The 19,729-nt window shown below is 45.0% G+C and overlaps 1 long non-coding RNA gene across 3 annotated transcripts in view; it reads left to right on the top strand.

The window, feature by feature from the left end:
• Nucleotides 1-14,165: 14,165 nt before the first annotated feature.
• LOC138743644 (uncharacterized) overlaps nucleotides 14,166-19,729 on the top strand; it is an 85,016-nt gene continuing 79,452 nt past the window's right edge. The window contains exons 1-2 of one of the 3 annotated variants that reach the window (XR_011344972.1): nucleotides 14,166-14,495; nucleotides 14,586-14,771. This is a non-coding gene — a long non-coding RNA (uncharacterized lncRNA). The remainder of the gene's footprint in view (nucleotides 14,496-14,585; nucleotides 14,772-19,729) is intronic. The other 2 variants (XR_011344973.1, XR_011344974.1) reach the window with 2 other exon arrangements.

Genomic DNA, 19,729 nt, shown 5'->3' with positions numbered 1-19,729 from the left:
GTGGATTCCCTTTCATCTTGAGGTTGGCTCTCTTGTCCAAGATTCTCCCAACAGGGGAAACAATCTTTCTACAGGTACTCTGTCCATGCTTTTCAACATTCCCCACTCCATTCTCCTAAATTCCAAGAGGTGTCATATACTCCTCATATAATAACCCTTTCATTCCTGGAACCCTCTCCAACATCAGCACACTTTCTTAAATGAGAAGCCCAAAACTGCTCAAAATACACTGTGAGGTCTCATCAGTGCCTTATAAAAGACTCAACGATAGATCCCTGCTCTTAGATTCTATTCCCCTTGAAATGAATGTCAGCATGGTTTTTGGCTTCTTCCTTGCTGATACAATGTCCAAGTTTAACTTCAATCTATCCTGCACAAGGACTCCCAGCTCCATTTGCACTTGGGTATTTTAAATGTTCTCCCCATATGTAAAATTGTCTGCCCATTTATTTTTCAACCATAGTGCATAAATGTACATTCTCCGACATTATATTTAATTGGCCATTTCTCTGCCAATTCTCCTAATCTGTCCAAGTCATTCTGCATCTCCCCTGTTTCCTCAACATCCTCTGCTCCTCCACCTACCTTTGTATCATCTGAAAACTGGACCAAAAAGCCAATTCTAAGATCTAAATCATTGATATAAAACATAAAAAAGAAGCATCCTCAACTCCAACTCTTTGAACTAAGTGGCGTGTTATACCATGGGCTCTTATCTAGCTAAGTAGCCTCATGTATGGCACCCTTTCAGAGGCCTTCTGAATGTCCAAATACACCATATCCACTGCATCTCTTTTATCTAGCCTGCTTGTCTCTTATTTAAAGAATCAGTGAGGATTCTTAAGAATCCTTACACCTATAAAAGTGTACAACACCTCCATTATCTCTATAAAAAGGGGTGATAGATAGAGATTGAAAACTTGCTGAATAGTTTACTAACAACAACCTCTCACCCAGTATCACCAAAACCAAGGAGTTGATTGTGGACTTTAGAAAGGGAAAACTAGAGATATACAACCAGTGATTCTGGCAGTGATCCTCCTGTATCTCTTTCCCGATGGGAGTAGCTGGAAGATGATACGTATAAGGTGGTTAGGTTCCTCATGGATCTTGCTAGACCTCTTTAGACAATGATCCCCAGTAAATCACAATGATGTGGGATTTGGGTGGGGGGGGGGGGGGGGATGATCCCTTCTGCCACTCTTATGGTCCTGTGGATTGACCTCTGATCTATAGTAACTGTACCATGCTGTGATGCACCTGGCCAGGACATTCTTGATAGGATAGTAGCCAGTAGCCTTGCTTGCCTCAGTCTTCACTGGGTCTGCATTCATTTTTGTGGCTTCTTGACAAGTGATGCTGTGTGTCCAGAATAGGTCACTTCTTAAATGGACTCTGAGGAACTTGGTTCTCTTCACTACCAGGTTATTAACATGTAATGGAGGGCTGTCAACCTTGGTCTTCCTGAAATCCACAATTGACTCCTTCGTCTTGTCCATGTTAAGACCCAGGTTGTGATTCTCACACAATTTCACAAGATTTTAAAACTTTTCTCTGCAGTGCAACTGAACATTGTTGCTGATGAGGCCATTTACTGATTGGCTAATTGCCAATGTTTGGAGCTGGATCTGGCATTGCTGTCATGGGTCAGTAGCACACAGCCCTGAGGTCCACTAGTCTTCAGTGTGGTGGTGCTTGAAGTTCAGCTGCCAACCCAGACAGATGGTGATCTTTCCCTTAGGAAGTCCACAGAATTTGGATGCAGGGAGGGGCGTTGAATCAAGAGAACACAGCTCCTCCACCAACTTCTGGAGAATGATCATATTACACATCAAGCTGAAGTCAATGATCAACAGCCTGGTGTGTTAGGCACCATTCTCAGGGTGGGAAAGGGTGCAGAGGAGGGTCAGAGCTAATGGCCTCATCACTGGCACGGTCCATTTGTACATGAATTGAAATGGATCCAGTGTCTATGGAAGGTGCAGTTTGATGCATTCCATCACCAGACACTCACAGCATTCCATAATGGTTGTGGTCACTGCCACTGGGTGGTAGTCATTGAGGCCTGTTACCCTCTTTGGTACCAGGAAACCTGCAGGGATGGTGGTCTGTGGCAATGATGTGTTGAAGATGTCTATAAGAACTTCAGTCAGTTGGTCTGAATAGTCCTTCAGAACCCAACCAGGTATGTTTTCTGGTCCTGCTTCCTTGTGTGGGTTCACATCAGCTGTGGCTATGAAAGGAACATGTTCATTAGAGAGAGACGAAGGTTTCTTTGGTATCAGTCATTTCTTATTGTCGAATTGTGTGCAGAAGATGTTCCATCTGTCTGGAAGGGAGGAGTCATTGTCTATAACTCACAAGGATGTTTTGTGGTCTGTTATAATTTTGATCCCTTGCCACATGCTCCTCCTCTCACCAGTGATGCACAGCTGTCTATGGATTTTCTGTGTGCACCCACGCTCTGCCTTCGGGATTGCACAGGAGATCAGCACTGGCTGATCTTAGTGCCACCTTGACCCCTGTCCTGAAGGCAACATCATGAGCTCCAAGGAGTGGACGGGTATTTGCATCCAACCATGGTTTCTGGTTAGCCCTGGTTGTGTAGTATTTGATCCCAATGACATCCTCAATTAACTTGCTCATGTAGCCAGTCACTGAGCTCGTGAACTCCTTGATATTTACATGACCTGAAACAGCTCCAGTCCATGTTGCAAAAGAAGTCCTGTAGTGCTGCTGTTTCCCCCACCCCCCAGCCATGTCCTTATCTCTCTGAGAGCTGGCTTTGTTAATTTTCCCAGTGGTCTCTATGCTGGAATGAGCAGGATGATGTCTAATCTGAGTAACCAAGATGGAGGGGTGAGGCTGCATACATCAAGGATTTTGCTGTCCAACTGATGTAGGGTGCTCTCTCCTCTGGTGGTGATGTTGACATGCTGTTGAACCCATGGTGGAACAGCTTTCAGATTGGTGTGGTTGAAGTTGCCAGCTACAATCATGGCGTCATCAGTGTGGGATGTCTGGGCTTCACAGATGGCATGTAAACCTTCTTTCATGCTTCACCCTCATTTACCAAAGGTAGAACATAACTGCAGCAATCAGCAGGTCGAAGGATCTTTTTCTCTGCAGAGCTGGACATTTGTGAATGGGTTCTCACTGGTGTAAATGCACAGTCCCCCAACTTGAGTCTTGCCAGAAGCAGCAGCATCTCTGTCTGCCCTGTTCTCCCTGCTGCCATCAGGAAAGAGGTACCTGGTATGACTCATGCCACACAGTTGAGGAACAGATGCCACCCCTCCACTATCAGACTCTTAAACAACAAACTCAATTAGGGACTCATTTAAGGACTCTTAATTTGGAGGTTATTGATTATTGAATGTTTATTTTCTGTTGGCACAGTCTTGTTCACATTTCTCTCTGTTGTCTTTTCTTCAGTAGTCTTTTGTACCTCCTGGATCACAGGAAAAAAGAATCTCAGAGGTGTATGTGATTTCATACATGTACTCTGACAATAAATATGAACTTTAACTTTCAACTTCTCAGATGCATCTGTTTCAATGCAAGGAATATTGTGAGCTTTGAGCATGGGTTGGCACATAGAATTATGAAAATGTGGCCATTAGTGAAACTTGGTTGCAGGAGGGGCAGCACTGGCAGCTCAATGTTCCGGGCTTCTGTTGCTTTAGACGCGATAGAGCAGGAGGGATGAAAGGGGGAGGAGTGGCATTGCTCGTCAGGGAAAGGTCAGACAGAACAAACTAAAGGACTTATTTAGTGAGGCTATATTGGTGGAGCAGAAGATTGGAAAAGGTATGACCACATTAATGTGTTTGTATTATAGACAACCCAAAATCAGCAAGGAATAGAGGAGCAAATCTGCAGACATAGCAGACAGCTGCAAGAAAGAAAGTTGAGATAGTGGGAGATTTTAAATTTCAATATACTGACTGGGACTCGCATACTGTAAAAGGGCTGGATGGCTTTAAAATCTGTTCATGGAAATTTTCTAAATCGATAGAGAGGTACCAACAAGAGAGACTGCAATACTGGATCTCCGATTAGGGAACAAGATGACAGAAGAAATGTGTAGGGGAACATTTTGAATCTTGTGATCATCAAGCTAATAATTTCAAGATAATTATTGCTAAGATTAAACTTGGTCTACGAGTTTAGATTCCAAGTTGGAGAAAGACCAATATTGAGGAAAAGAGAAAGGATCTGGAAAGCATGGATTGGGCTAGGTTGTTTCCTGGCAAATATGTGCTCAGTAAGTGAAAGGCACCCAAAGGTGAAATTTTGAGAGTACTGAATGTGAATGTTCCTGCAAGGATTTGTAGTGGGCTGAGCAACCGTGCAGTTAGTTGGACCGAATTGCTTCTCCAGTCATCCGACACAAGATGGTGCGGGCCTCCCTTCCCTTCTGAGAAGTCCGCGGTTGGCGACACGCATTGCCTGGGAGACAGCAGCGCTTCTGTGCTGTGTGCCGCTGGACAGTGATGGGAGTGATGCCATGATGCGGTGATCACACTTCCTAGGCCCAGCCCACCCCTCACAGGAAGAGGGCGGTCCCCTTGAGCAGCACAAGGAATTCAAAATAAAGTTAATTACTGGTTCTCCTTGTGCTGTGTGGACATCTCTCATTTCTGTACCACTGTCATTAGTAGATGCTACAGTAGTGACCCCGATGGTTCCAACATCTTTGGAAGCCACCTCGAACATGACAAAATGCAGGATGCTGCCACCACTACAGTCGCAACAGCTGCGACCAATGCTGTGGGCATGCATCTGCCGCCCTTCTGAGCAAATTAGCCCAGGAGTTGGTTACAACTGGCTGAGTCACAGTTCCAGATCAGAGGCATTGTCTCGGAGGATACCAAGTTCTGGCACGTTGTAAGTGCCCTGGACACCGCTACCACAGCCAAAGAAATTCCTTGGTGGAAAATCCTCCTATGGAGTGCAAGTATGAACAATTCCGACGTTTCCTCTTTGATTTCCTGGAACTTAGATGACACAAGCATGCTGTCCGCATCCTGAATATGCAAGGCCTGGGCGATAGAAACCCCTCCGAGCTCATGCACGAAATGGTGGTCTTAGTGGATGGACACACAAACTGTTTCTTGTTTGAGGACCTATTCCTCTCCAAGCTACCAGTGCATGTTTTCTCGGCAATATCTGACATGGAAATCTGTGCCTCATACCTGGTAGCCAAGGAAGCAGACAGACTTTTCCACACCCCGCAAAAGAGCTCCATACACGTGCAACCTATCTACACTAGCAGTAGCTGTGGCTCAGCCCCAATGTAATGAGCGCTCAGACTGCAGATGGGGCTGTAAAGCCCAACAGTGTGTTCCTTCATGCTCATACCCCAATGCCAAGTCAAGTGCCGCAGTGGAAAATTGTCAGGCTGGCTGCTGATAGTGGCCTCGGCGGTTGGCACTCATAAAGACCTACCTCAGGGACAAGCGAACAAAGAGGGATTTCCTAGATGACACAGGCGCCGAGATAAGCTTCATTCCACTGACGCATTTCAAACTCAAACACAATCTCAAGGTCCTTCCCCTTCAGGCAGCCAAAGGTTCCTCCATTCCAAGTTTCAGCACCTACCTGGTCACAATCTATGCCACGAACACAGTTTTCCATTGGAAGAGTATGATTGCATCGATAAGACAAGCCCAACTTGGAGCAGATTTTCTCCAGACACAAGCTCCTGGTGGACATGAACTGATGCCGTATGGTCAATGCTATCATGTTCCAGTCATAATCCCTCACTCTATGGCAATATTTCTTTCTGTCATTAGGAATCAATGCTCTGGACAGTAATGAATATGCCCACCTACTGGCCAAGTACCCATCACTGATGGCGCCCAACTTCCATGACGCTAAACCAGCACATGGCATGGAGCACCAGGCCCCCAGTGTACACATGGGCACAGCGTCTCCTGCAGGACAAACTCCTTCAAGCCAAGACAGAGTTCGCTGCCATGGAGGAGTTGTGTATCATCCACCACTCAAACAGTCCCTGCACATCTCCGCTGCATACGGTCCAGAAGAACTCTGGTGATTGGTGCCCATGTGGTGACTACAGGCGACTCAGCTATGCCACTATCCCAGATAGATACTCCATCCCACACATCCAGGATTTCACCATGAGGGTCCAGGGCTGCTAGATCTTTTCCAAGGTGGACTTCATCAAAGGGTACCATCAGATTCCGGTGCATCCAAACAACATCTTGAAAATGGCCATTATTACACCTTTAAGCCTCTTTGAGTTCCTTTGGATGTCTTTCAGTCTAAAGAATGCAGCCCAGATGTTGCAGCATCTCATAGACGTGGTTGGCAGGAACTTCAATTTCATTTTTGTCTACCTGGATGGCATCCTCATCACCAGCCCTGACACCAGCACACATAGGACACACCTGACTCGCCTTTCAACAGGTTGCAGGAGTTCAGACTCATGGTGAACCCGGCTAAGTGTCAGTTCAGCCTGGAAACTATCGATTTCCTGGGACACTGTACCACCTGAGAGGGAGGCATGCTGCTACCAGATAAGATGGAAGTTATTCAATGTTTTCCCAGGCCGAGCACAATCAAAGGTCTACAGGAATTCCTGGAGATAGTGAATTTCTATTATCGTTTCATCCCGGGTGCAGCTACCTTCACGTAACTACTATTCGACCTGATAAAACTCGGCGATAAGGTGCTTCAGTAGACATGTGAAACCGTTGAAGCATTCCAGACAACCAAAGCGGCATTGATGGAGGCCACATCTTTGGCCCATCCAGACTCTTCCTCCCCCCCTGGCCCTTACAACAGGCCAAAGATGTGGCCTCCCATGTGTGCTGTTAGGAATTCGCACAGCACCAAAAGAAGACTTGCCAGCATCATCTGCCAAGATAGTGTATGGCTCCCCACTTACTATCCTAGGGGACATTCACTTCAACCCTCCCGACCCACAACCCTGTGCCTTAGACGTCCTCCAGCGCTTGAGCGAACAAATGGATAAGCCAAAACTTCCGCCACCTTCCCAACATGGCTCCCAACCACCTGGTACTAATGGCAGCAGCTCCTTACAGACTTTAAATGGCCTATTAAAGGGGCCAATGGTGTTTGTCAGTACAACCGTGGAGGATTGTGCCCAAGATGGTGGTGCCTGTGCTTGGCAGCGGCCATGAGGGGTTGCAGACTGTGTGGAACAGCAAATAAGTACATGGCACCAGAAGGGGAAGATCATCACCCATTGAGAAAGAGAAGTGGGGAAACAACCTTGCAGGATGGTGACCACAGCAGCAATCACCATCCCGTAGGTGGGACTCAGCGGCTGAGGGGCTCACATAGGCTCTGGGCAAAGTGGTCAAGGAAACTCACACAGGCTGGTGGAGACTGGCTCATGGGAGCCAGGTATTCGATTCAGGATTCAAAAGGCTGCTGAGGGCAAGAAAGGTTGCTGAGGGACCTTGGGTGTTGAAGGCTTCCTGATCGTGGCAGAGGTTTGGACCTGGAGCTTTGGTTGCTGATTGAACAAGAGTCTCTGTGGCTGCAGAGGGTGCGGGAGCACTGGAGGCGAATCCATGGATGCTCTATAGCTCTGAAGGGACTCTCTTTTGCTTCTCTTTCTCTCTTATTGTCAGGGGCGCTGGGCAACATTAATGGAAACTCTTTGTCTGCCTTATGGTAGGCAGGAGGCAATTTCATGTAATAATACATCTTCTATCCTAGTACATGACAATAAAGGAATCTTGAATCTTGAAAATCCATTTGAACAGATAGGACTTTAAAGCTAAAAGAATGATTTTCCAGATCCATGCCATTCCAGACCTTGAAGATAACAAAAATTAAAAATTGTGTTCTCTCCAAAAGCATTATATAGGATAGTGTGGGTCCATTTTAATTTTGAGTTATCAAGGATCCATATACCAACAACCTTAAAAACTAAAGAAGAGTTTGAATCAGCGGTAGGTCACCTGTCCTTCAATAATCAATATTGTGACTGATGTAGATCATTTTCCAGCACGATGCACATATAATTCAATTCCCTTAAAACCTGCCAATCTGCCTTCTAGGTAACACAATAATTGAGCTTAATGGCTTTCCACATTCAGAATTCCAAATGTTCACTGCGCTCCTCAGCTCATCTGCGCAGCCTCCAATTCTTCTGAAATATTATTCTTCACCCTGAATCATTTATAGGCCCCTTAACCAGAGAAATTTATTCTCTGCTTATAATCTGTCCAAAGTCTCTACCATTGAAAACTAATGTCTTTTGCACGAGCTACAACCGTGATTTTTCATTATCGAATCTTTTATATATATTATTTGTTTTTGTGTGGTCTGATATATTGTGGTAATTTAATTTATATTATTTTTGTTGATGTATCTTCCATACCTGAGTGGCTGCAGCATGTTAAAAAAAAAGTGCATTGTAAATTTTCATGCATTTGACAATAAACCTTAATATGATATCAGTAATTCTTCAATAATGTTGTGTATTATTAAATACAATCATTTAAGCTCTAACAGAATGGAGTCTACTTTCCTCCGTGTCCCCAGCATTCCTGATAACTGTCAAGTGAAACCTTGCTGTACTCCTGTGTCAAGAGCATCTTCCCTTGGGAAAATTCTATGATACTTCCTTTGAAGTCTCACCGAAGCTCTGGGTAACTGCAATCAAACATCTCTGCTCCAATTTTAAATTCTCTTTTTAATAAAAGCTGACAAATCATTTTCCTTTTCTGATACTTGCTGTTCCTGTGTGTTGGCTTTCAGTGATAATTTGAATGTCATCACTCTCCAATGTCTTGTCGTTTAGCCAAATGATTTTTTTATTTGTGAGCCAAATTGTATGCACTTGTACGTAAAACATGAAAATCTGTAGACACAGTGGTTGAAGTAAAAATACAATTCTGGAGACACTCAACTTGTCAAACAGTGTGCAAAAGTAAAAAATACATAACTGACGTTTCAAACTCATGTTTCACATATTAACTTGCTTCTTTCATGTTCTTGACAGCTTCCCATAGCTGGTCATCCTTTAATCCCCAGTGATTATTGCAGATTAGACAGTTTGACATCAATTCTTCTTGAACATATAGCTTTGGTCACAATGCAGCCACATATTCACCAGGGCAATGAAATTAGATGTGTTTACTTCTGTTTATGCAATGAATTAATTTATCTGGTTGCGAATGTTGCAGGTATTCAAATATAGTATTTTGAAATTTTTAATTTCAAAATGCTTTTGTACTTTGTTCATTGGTTTCATTTATTTAACCTCAAATTTCCCCTCCTCACTTCTTTCTAAATTCTTATCGAGGTCGCCGTGCCTTTGCAAGGTAGGTCAAGCCCTTCCTGTTGCACTTACAAATCTCCTTGCAAGGATATTGCTCTCAGCTCAGTTCTTTCAGACCTATCTTCAAGAAAGAAGGGCTAAAAATTCAGAAGTACTCAGTTTACTCATCCAAATTTGGCCAAGTTTCACTTTCCATCATTCAGTTTTGGTGCAATTGAATTGAAGGGCTGGCAAATGCTCTTGATTTGCCTTGGAGAATCATGGGGATGAGAAAGCAGCAATGGAATGTAAAGCATTATCGGAGTAATGGGTTTTAATTAATAAAAAGATTAGTAAAATCATCAAGGGACATGTGGTTAAAGTTAAATTATAATTGTCAATAACAGATTTAAATGTTGGTTGGTGGTTTATTACTTATTCAGCATCTGCAAGTTATGTGGTGATAGCACATGAACAAATGAAAAACTGACTGTTCCAGGCTGGCAAGCAGTTAACATCCTGGTGCGGGAGAACTCGTGAAAGAGATAATATTTTGTGAACTTCATTAGAATTCTTCAACACAGCAGAATATGAAACATCCAGAAACACATGGTAACATTTTCATTTCAAAATAAGTGTCATCTTAACTTGTTCTTATTTTTTTATGGTGTCACCAGAGGTTGAACTTTCACATTGCAGCACAACTATTTTTACCAACTAATTTTTACTCTGACAGTGAATTGTAGACTTGAAACTTATGAATTTTAATAAAATTTTCTCTTTCATTATTTATATAATGTTGAATTAAAATTGCAACAGCAGTTTAATATATTCACCCAAAAAAGTCAGGAAAAAAAAGTGAAAGAAATTGGAATCATCCTGGGAATCTTTCTAAACTCATCAGGTCTACAGCATTGAAAACAATCATACTGAAAGATCTACTAGCCTGGAAGGCATGATTTGCATAGCGGTTAGTGCAATGCCTTTACAGTGCCAGTGATTGAGACCAGGGTTCAAATCATGCACTGTCTATAAGGAGTTTGTCCGTTCTCCCCATATCTGCATGGGTTTTCCCCAGGGGCTCCAGTTTCCTCCCATCATTCAAAACGTACCTGGCTGTAGGTCAATTGGGCGGCATGGATTTGTGGGCCGAAATGTCCTGTTACTGTGCCGTGGGTCCAAATTAAAAATTTAAGACAATGAAAAGTGGCAGGCTAATTTTCCCAAGAATTATTAAAATGCTCATCAACATTGATTCAGTAACTTTGATCTGGATTATAGCTCGTTGTTCCAGAGCCGGGACTGATATTTGTTAAACAGTGTTGCAATTTCTTTTTAAGGACCATGCCCTCCATAGTAATGGAACACAGCTCAGGAAAACAACACCCACAATATGAATTCACCACTGATGTTCTGAGATTTATCCATTTATTCAGCCAATGCCACAAAATTTTACCACGTCGTGGGCGCACTGGACCAGGACACGGCGGCTAGGGTGGATGACATGATTCACCGCCCACCAGCAGTGGGCAAGTATACCGCCCTCAAAAATCTACTCCTGGGGAAGTTTGGCCTCACTCCCCAGCAGCGTGCTTCCAGGCTCTTACACTTGGATGGGTTGGGGGACCGCAGCCCCTCAGCCCTCATGGACGAAATGCTGGCTCTGGTGGAAGATCATGAACCATGTTCCCTTTTCCACCAGATATTCCTTGAACAGATGCCAGAAGATATCCGGCTCCATCTGTCCAAAGAGGACCTTTCCGACCCCTGTAGGGTCGCAGTCTGGACAGATGCCCTCTGGCGTGCAAAATAGGAGAACGAGGCAGCCCTCAGCCAAGTCTCCAAGCCGGGTTCCCGCCATCCACAGGATACCCCCAAGCACAAGCCAGAGGAAACCCAGTCAACATGGTGCTTTTATCACCAGCGCTGGGGAGTGAAAACCCGCAAGTGCTGCCAGCCCTGCGACTTCCAGGAAAACGGCCAGACCAACCACCATTGATGGCTGCGATGGTTGGCCATGTGAACAGCCTCCTTTACATCACTGACAAGTCCACGGGCTGCCGGTTCCTGGTGGACACTTGGGCCAAGCTGAGCGCCCTCTCCCTACAGCAATGGAAACTCGCACCCGGACCAACCCTATGGGCTGCCAATGGTTCCGCAATCAAGAACTATGGCACCCACAGGACAGATACAGATCAGGTAGGAAAAGTTCACTTGGAGGTTTGTCCTGGCCTCGGTGGGCACTATGCTGTTAGGGACTGACTTCCTAAGGGCTCACAGTCAGCTGGTGGACGTGAGGGACAGGAGGCTGCTCAATGCCTACACCTTTCACTCAGTGCGTCTGGGCACGGCGAATGATGACAGACTCAAAATCGCCATGGTAGCCACCACCACAGACGTGTTCGCTGAGATCCTCAGGAAGTTCCCTGCCATCCTGGAGCCACACTTCGACATCGCCTACCCCGCCATGGAGTTTTCCATGAAAGGGCCCCCACTGCACTCCAGACCAGGCGGCTGCCACTAGAGAAGCTAAAACAGGCAAAGGAGAATTCTCCAGGCTCCAGGAGCTGGGCATTGTTTGGCGGTCAGACAGCGCTATTGCACATGGTCCCGAAGTCATCAGGTGGTTGGAGGCCCTGCGGAGACTATAGATGGCTAAATGACGCCACAACTCTAGACAGGTACCCGGTCCTCCATATCCAGGATTTTCTGGCCAACCTCCATGGCACGCAGTTAATTTCAAAAGTTGATCTGGTGCACGGATACCACCAGATCCCGGTACACTCCGATGATGTTGGAAAGACCACCATTATCACCCCTTTCAGCTTGTTTAAATTCCTCTGGATGCCATTCGGGTTGAAGAATGTGGCCCAAGTGTTCCAGCGCCTCATGGACGCAGTGGGTAGGGATTTGGACTTTGTCTTTATCTACCTAGAGGACATTCTGGTAGCTAGCACAGCCACAAAGAGCACAAGGCCCATTTTCATATGCTGTTCGCCTGGCTGGCAGAATTCGGTCTCACAGTCAACAAGGCCAAATGCCAGTTTGGGAAACAGGCATTGCAGTTCCTGGGGCACACCATCCCATCTCAGCGTCTGGGGCAGCTCTGGCACTGGAGAAAGTGGCAGCCATCCAGCATTTTCCCAAACCCTCCTCCCTCATGGGAATTGTAAATTTTTACTAGAGATTCATCCTTAACACCCCCCACATCATGCGCCCTCTTTTCGGAATGGAAGAGAAGACCCTGGCCTGGTCGGAGGAGGCAGATGAGGCCTTCTCAGCAACGAAACAGGCCTTCGCAGAGGCGACTTTGTTGGTGAATCCACTCCTGGAAGTGCACATTTCCGCTATGGCGGTCGGGGGATTACTAGAATGTAATCCACTGGCCTTTTTCAGTAAGCAGTTATGGCCGCCAGAGCTTAAATACAGTGCATTCGACCGGGAACTCCTGGTGCTGTACCTGGCCATACACCACTTCTGATACTTCTTGGAGGGCAGAACTTGCACTGCTTTTACCGATTACAAGCCCCTCACCCAAGCACTGGCTATGGCCAAGGACCTGTGGTTGGCCAGGTAACAGTGCCACCTGTCCTACATGTCCAAATTCACAACAGACATCCGGCACCAGGCAGGCAAAGACAATGTGGTCATGGATGTGCTTTCCCACCCGGCCATCAGAATGCTACCTCCTGGCCTCAACTACTCACATCTAGCACAGACCCAGCAACACGATGCCGAAACTCAAGCTCTCCGGACCGCCACCTCAGGTCTGTAGCTTGAGGATATTCAGCTTCCGCCCAGCTGCTGCTCTGTGATACCTCCACCGGCTCACCGCACCCGGTATCCCACAGGAGTGGAGGGCAAGTGTTGTCAGCTCTATCCATGATCTCGCCCACCCCTCAGTAAAATCTACTGTGCATATGGTGGAGCAGCAATTTGTCTGGCATGGCCTCAAGAAGGAGGTGGCAGTGCTAACCTGCAACTGCATCAGGTGCTAGATGTCTAAAGTCCACAGGCACACTCAGGCCCCTGTTCAACATTTCAACTCAGCAACGCAGTGGTTCCAGCATATGCACGTGGATGTCGTGGGCCCCTTGCCGGTGTCCAGGGAGTCACAGTACCTGTTTACCATAGTGGACAGAGCAACCATGAGGCCAGAAGTTATCCCGGTCCATGAGGCATCAGCAGAGACATGTGCTAGAGCCCTGGTCCACCAGTGGATCGCTCGCTTTGGTGTGCCAGCACACATCACGAGCGACAGAAGTGCCCAGTTTACCTCTGCACTATGGTGGCAGCTGCCAAGCCTTTTAGGGGTTAACACTGCACCACACCACGTCCTACCATCCACAGTCTAATGGGTTGGTAGAGAGGTTCCACCGATACCTTAAGTCTGCTCTGATGGCAAGACTTTCTGGCTCTGACTGGGTGATGAGTTGCCTTGGGTTCTCCTTTGGATTAGGACAGCGCCCAAGGAGGACCTGCAAGCCTTGTCAACAGAAATGGTTTACGGTGCGCCACTTTCCCTACCAGGTGAATTCTTTAGCCCGGAGGCTGAGACGATGCATGATGAAGGTGAGTGGCTCGCGGACCTCCGTAAACGACTGGGCAACCTAACTTTGCCTCCCCCAATGCACCACAGCACCTGACCATCCAATCGACCGAAAGATCTGGATGTGGCACAATTTGTGTTTGTCCGGAGAGAACCACAGAGGGCCCTGCTGCAGCGCCCATATGAAGGGCCGTACAAGGCTCTCCGGTGGTCAGGTGGGACTTTTAGTTTAGATGTGGGGGGCAGGGAAGAACTATTTACTGTGGACCGCATAAAGACTTCTCATTTGGACATCACAGCCGGTGCAGTTAGCCATGCCCAACCATTGGGGCTGGCTGTCAAAGTGACAGGACGCGTAGCCGTTTCTGTGGAGGGTTGTGCGGCAGCGCACATCCTCATGGCGAACTGGCCCCGCTTGTATCACCACATGGCAGGGCAGCCATGGGGATATGGCGTCGTCAAAGGTTTCTCTCTGACTCCAGCATCCCATCCAGTGCCCACCCTGGGCAGCGATTATGATGTCACAATGTACCAGGTGACTGAGCTCAAGCTGCCCTTATAGGGGCACGCGCTGAATTTGAACAAGAACAGTTAACAATCTTCGGTGTGGTGGTAGTGATTTCCTTCAGCTCCTGCAAGCCCCACATAAGAGACAAAGCAGCAACTTACAAACAATAAATTGTAACTGATGTAATTGTTTTTTAGTTATGATATTGAGGAATAAATGTTGCCATTTTTGTTAAAGTTAACCCTACAGTTTTTATTTTGAAGTATGGACCAGAAGGATCTTTGGGGACTCCCTTCCCCCCCATTGATGGGATCATTGTCCAAAGGCTCAAAAAATCAGTGAGGATTCCTTCCATACCACACAGAATCTTCCAGCTACTTCTTTCAAGAAAGAGATACAGGAGTATCAGAGCCAGAATCATCAAGCTGAAAAACAGTTTCTTCCCTGAGGTAATGAGACTGCAGAACAACTGATGAACTAATCACACAAGCCCTCAATTACACAACTATTTATTTAACAAATATTTTTTAAAACATTTTAATATGTTTATATATGTACTATATGTATAGATGTATCATTTGTATATACATGTATATATGTCTATATATATACTTCAACTTGATTATTGGGGAATAAGAGGTGGAGAAGATGAGCAAATTTAAAATCCTGTGAATCACTATCTTCCAGAAACTTTCCTGGACCCAACACATCAATGTCAATGTGAAGAAAGTATGGCAGCACCTCTACTTCCTCAGGAGTTTGTGAAAGTTTGGTATGACATTGAAAACCTTGGCAAACTTCCACAGATGTAGCTGACCAGCTGCATCACGGCCTGGTATGAGGGCACCAACAAAGCCCCGAGAAAGGTAGTGGACACTGCTCAGTACATCACAGGCAAAACCCTCCCCACCCACCACCGAGAAAATCTACATGGAATTTTGCCACCAGAGGACAGCAGCAATCAGCAAAGATCCACACCACACACCCATGACACACTTTGTTCTCACTGCTGCCATTAGGAAGGAGGTATGAGTGACATAAAACTCGTACTACCAGGTTCAGAAATAGTTGCTAACCTCACATTCAGGCTTCTAAACAACCAAACAACCAGAATCATTTATCAACTCTTATTTTGCATATTAGTTATAATTGAATTTTTTTTCTAAATTGCATTTCTTCTTTTTGTGTATGTGAATCTTTTTTTGAGTTTTTATTGCTATAAATATGTAGACATCCTGCCTGGCCCACAAGAAAAAAACATCTCAGAATTGTATGAGCTCTTATAATCGGTCTGAACTTTAGCACCTGGGGATTTTTGTTTATTAGTGTAAGGGACCAAATAGGACCTCCAAGTATAGTTTCTGAAAGACTAGATCTTAGATATGTCTTCTGTATTGTACTGAAGTCCTCAGGATTGTAGATAGACCAACACCAAACAGATCTGATAATTGCCCAGTTCAGTAAGGTTTTTAAAACAAAATGATGCCTGACACATGACCTTCATAAAAAACACGAGCTGTATTACACTAACAAAGTGAAGTCTTTTCTTTCCTCCTTCACATGAAGCATTAAATCAAGACTCAACATGTTTCAAATCAGAGAAGGGGAATTCTGTCCAGTAATTAAACTTCAATCAACATTACTCAATCAAGCTGCTCTATGTGGGAGTTAGCTGTGTCCAAATTGGTTAGTTCCTCCACAAAAATGTCTACATTTCCAAGTTGCTTCATGAGCTCTAAAACACTTTGTGCCATTCGAAGATTATGAATATAGGCCTTCCTTATATTCAAACTAATAGTGCAGTGAGTAAGTGGCGAGGAAGAACAGAATAGCAACTCTCTGTGATACTGCCATGCTTAGCAAAGTTCCAGTTTATGCATTTCTTTGCTTAAAAGTTTTCATCAACTTTAGTATCTTTTGATGTGCATGGTTGGCCATGGGCATTCAATATTTCTGTGTCACCATTGAAAATCAATTCAATTCAACCAAACCCTTTTCATTTCCTTTTAGAAACCTTGCAGGGAAACTTGGGCAGGTTGCTGTAGGTTATTGGCGTGTGAGGAAAGTATGTTTCATCTTAGGATCCACCCACACTGACAAACACCTCCCCTTGCCCTGACTAACTGATTTGCATCCCCCAGACCTTGTGATTCCACTCCAAGTAATTTTGTTCCTGGTTTCAAGGGCTCTTCGAGAATCTGAGAAGCATTGCTGTTCCCAAGCCCACTTATCACAATCTTGACATCTGATATCTTGATCCCCCTCTGACTACAATTCCTCATCTTCTAATTACCACCTCCCTCTCAGCGAAAATCACCTGGCCTCTGAACACCCACTCTCCCACCTCCTATGTGCAATCTACTGTTATGGATTCTGATTCTAAACCCCTTCCCCCAAACACAGCAAATTGGAAGCTTTCCCAGTTCATGATTTGAACTCTTCCTCACTTAAGTATGGGTTCAGGTCCTTGCTCTATTCCAAGAGTCTTACTATTCTGCCAACTTCCACCCTAACCTCAAATTCACTTGGTCTATCTCTAGCAACTCTCTCCCTTTCCTTGATCTCTCCTTCTCCAACTTTGGAGTCAAACTCTCGATAGACATCAACAAACCCACCAACTTCCACAGATACCTCGATTACACATACATCCATGTAATTTCTCCATCTCTATTGCATCTGCACCCAGGACAAGATCTTCCATGCCAGATCATTAGAGACATCCTCCAAACAATGTAGCTTTCCTTCTACCACCATCAACATTATGCTCACTCACATATCTACCATTATCAGAACATCTGCCCTGGCCCTCTCCTCCCCCAAACGCAACAAGGACAAGATTCCTCATCCTCACCCACCATCCTACCAGCCTCTGCACCCAACACATCCTCATCTGCCATTTCCACCACCTACTACATGATCCCACCACTAGAAACATTCTCCTTTTCTCCCTTGTCTGCCTTCCATAGCAATTGCTTCCTCTGTGACTCCCTTGTCCTCTCCTCTCTCCCCACCAAAGATCCCCTTGGTACCGACCTCTGAGACTGCACCAACAACTGCTGTCTCACCATCATTTGGGACCCCAAACAGTCCTTTCAAGTGAAGCAACATTTCACTTGTGAATCTGCAGGAGTCATCTACTGCATCCACTGCTCCCATTGTGGTCTTCTCTACATCAGAGCGACTGGACACAGACTGGGAGATCGCTTTGTTAAGCACCTCAGCTCTGTAAACCACAATAACATGGCTCTCCCAGTGGCCACCCATTTCAATTCCTCGCCCCATTCCCTTGCTGACATGTCTGTCCATAATCTCATGCATTGCCAGACCGAGACCACCTGCATTTTGGAGGAACATCATCTCATCTTCTGGCTGGAATGGCATTAATATCGACTTCTGGATTTCATTAAACCCCCCCCCCCCTCACTTCTTTCCCATCATCTTCCAGATCTGTCTCTCCCTTCCATCTTCTTTTTCACCTCTCCCGTTATCATATCCAATTAACAACTTTTGTTAGTCTGGATTCCTCCCCCAGCCAGTACTCTGAATTCTAAGAATTCCTGCTCTAGGTTAATTCTACTTATCCTTGAAGAAGGGCTCAGGCACAAAACATCAGCAATATATCTTTGCTTTTTATGGATACTGAAAGACCAGCTGAGTTCTCCTCCACATCACCCAAGCCATGGGCCCAATCAGACCTGTGGTCAACTATTTTGCAAGTTTGACCTCTGAGGACAGAACTGGGTGGTACATTTCTCACCGAGAAAATGTGAAGCTCCCAGTCTGTGGCACTGAGAGTCCAGGCCTGTGTTAGTAACTAAAAGTGTTTTTTCCCAAATGAGCCAATAACCAAAATAGTTGTTTAGTTCCCACATCATTGTTATCAGGCTGCACTGAATATATATTTAACTTTTCAAAATAAACATTAGATCTGGACTGTGCAAGAGTCAGTGGGACCCATTTTTCTGCTCATCCTTATTTGGCTTAATATTTAATTTGTCCAGAAGAGGAGAATGTTCATTGATCAGGAGTGGGAATTCACTACGAGTCAAGACTGGAATAAAATAAAGATTGTTTATTGAAAAGGTCGACACATGACAGCTTAGTGATGTTCAAAACATAATGGCCCAGTGTAGCAAGGGAATTTTTGACATTTACTCATACATATGCAAGCAGATGTTTGGATGTTACTGTCAAATGTCTGGTATTCTTTATGATTCCACACTGGAAGGAGATTTCTAATGAAGTCAAGCATGGGAACAAAGATTGAAGGTAATTTATAGGTAGATAGTGAAACATGAAAGTCTGCAGATGCAATGATTGTAGCCAAAACACAGAAATGCGGGAGCAGAGTCTATAGGAGATAAAGCTATATTACCAATGTTTCAGTCCCAAGCCCTTACACAAGGTATAAGTGAAAAGATACAGCATCTGAATTAAAGATTGGAGAAAGGGGGAAGAATGGGAGGAGAAGGAGGAATCCAGACCAACAGACAAAAGATGTTAAATTGGTTATATAAGAGGAAAGGTAAGAATTGATCTTGGTTCTGTGAAAAGAGACAAAGGGAAAAGGGGAGAAGGGAGAGAGAGGAAAGGAGACGGGGAAGAAGATGGGAGGTGAGGTTTCTAATCAAAAGTGGTGAAGTTGATGTTAATGCCATCCAGTTGGAAGGTGCCTTGATGAGATACGAGGTGTTGTACCTCCAATTAGCAGATGGTATCTGTGGTGATACACCACTAGCCTACTGCAGGGGTGACCTGTGTACCTGCAGGAAGAGCTCTGGAGGACAAGACATCACCTGGCCAGCTGTCAATCAGCCGACCTGAATGGACCAAGCCCTACCGGTCAGCTGCCAATCACCCTCTGGGATATAAGCTATATCCGGCCACTTGAGGTCAGTTTCAGAGCCAGCACAGCTACTCTCACAGCCAGCACAGTGGAAGTTTGTGTGGAAGAAGATCTGTTGAATAGCCTTTATGTTTTGTGCCTGCTTTTCTGCTCGATAGAGCATCACTGTATCAGCCTGGCACTTCATGAGAAAGTGGACAAACCTGGAGAGATTTCACAGAAATAACTTGCATCTCATTTTAGGTCCCATCTTTAACAGAGAATGGGAGCTGGAAACTAAAGTGGATTGAGTATTTTTTTCAATAATTTAAATTGATTTAAATGGTTAAATATTTTTTTTAAAATATATGTATATATATATAAAATATATGTTTTCTTTTCATTTTTAAATACTATTTTCAATGGTTTTTTTGTACTTTTTTTTGAAGTCTGCCATCTAAATAAGAAGCAGGGACATAGCTTAGCAATTTATCAAAGTATTTTTGTGGCTTGAACTGACTTCCAGATTTCCATCATCCCACAGAGTTTGCCTGCAACTGTTGAAGCCAGCCTCTCCGAGCC

This window comes from Narcine bancroftii, chromosome 9 (genome assembly GCF_036971445.1).
Source record: "Narcine bancroftii isolate sNarBan1 chromosome 9, sNarBan1.hap1, whole genome shotgun sequence".
Taxonomy (NCBI): Eukaryota; Metazoa; Chordata; class Chondrichthyes; order Torpediniformes; family Narcinidae; genus Narcine; species Narcine bancroftii.
Note: the sequence above shows the minus strand (reverse complement) of the source record. Positions and strands in the feature narration are given on the sequence as shown.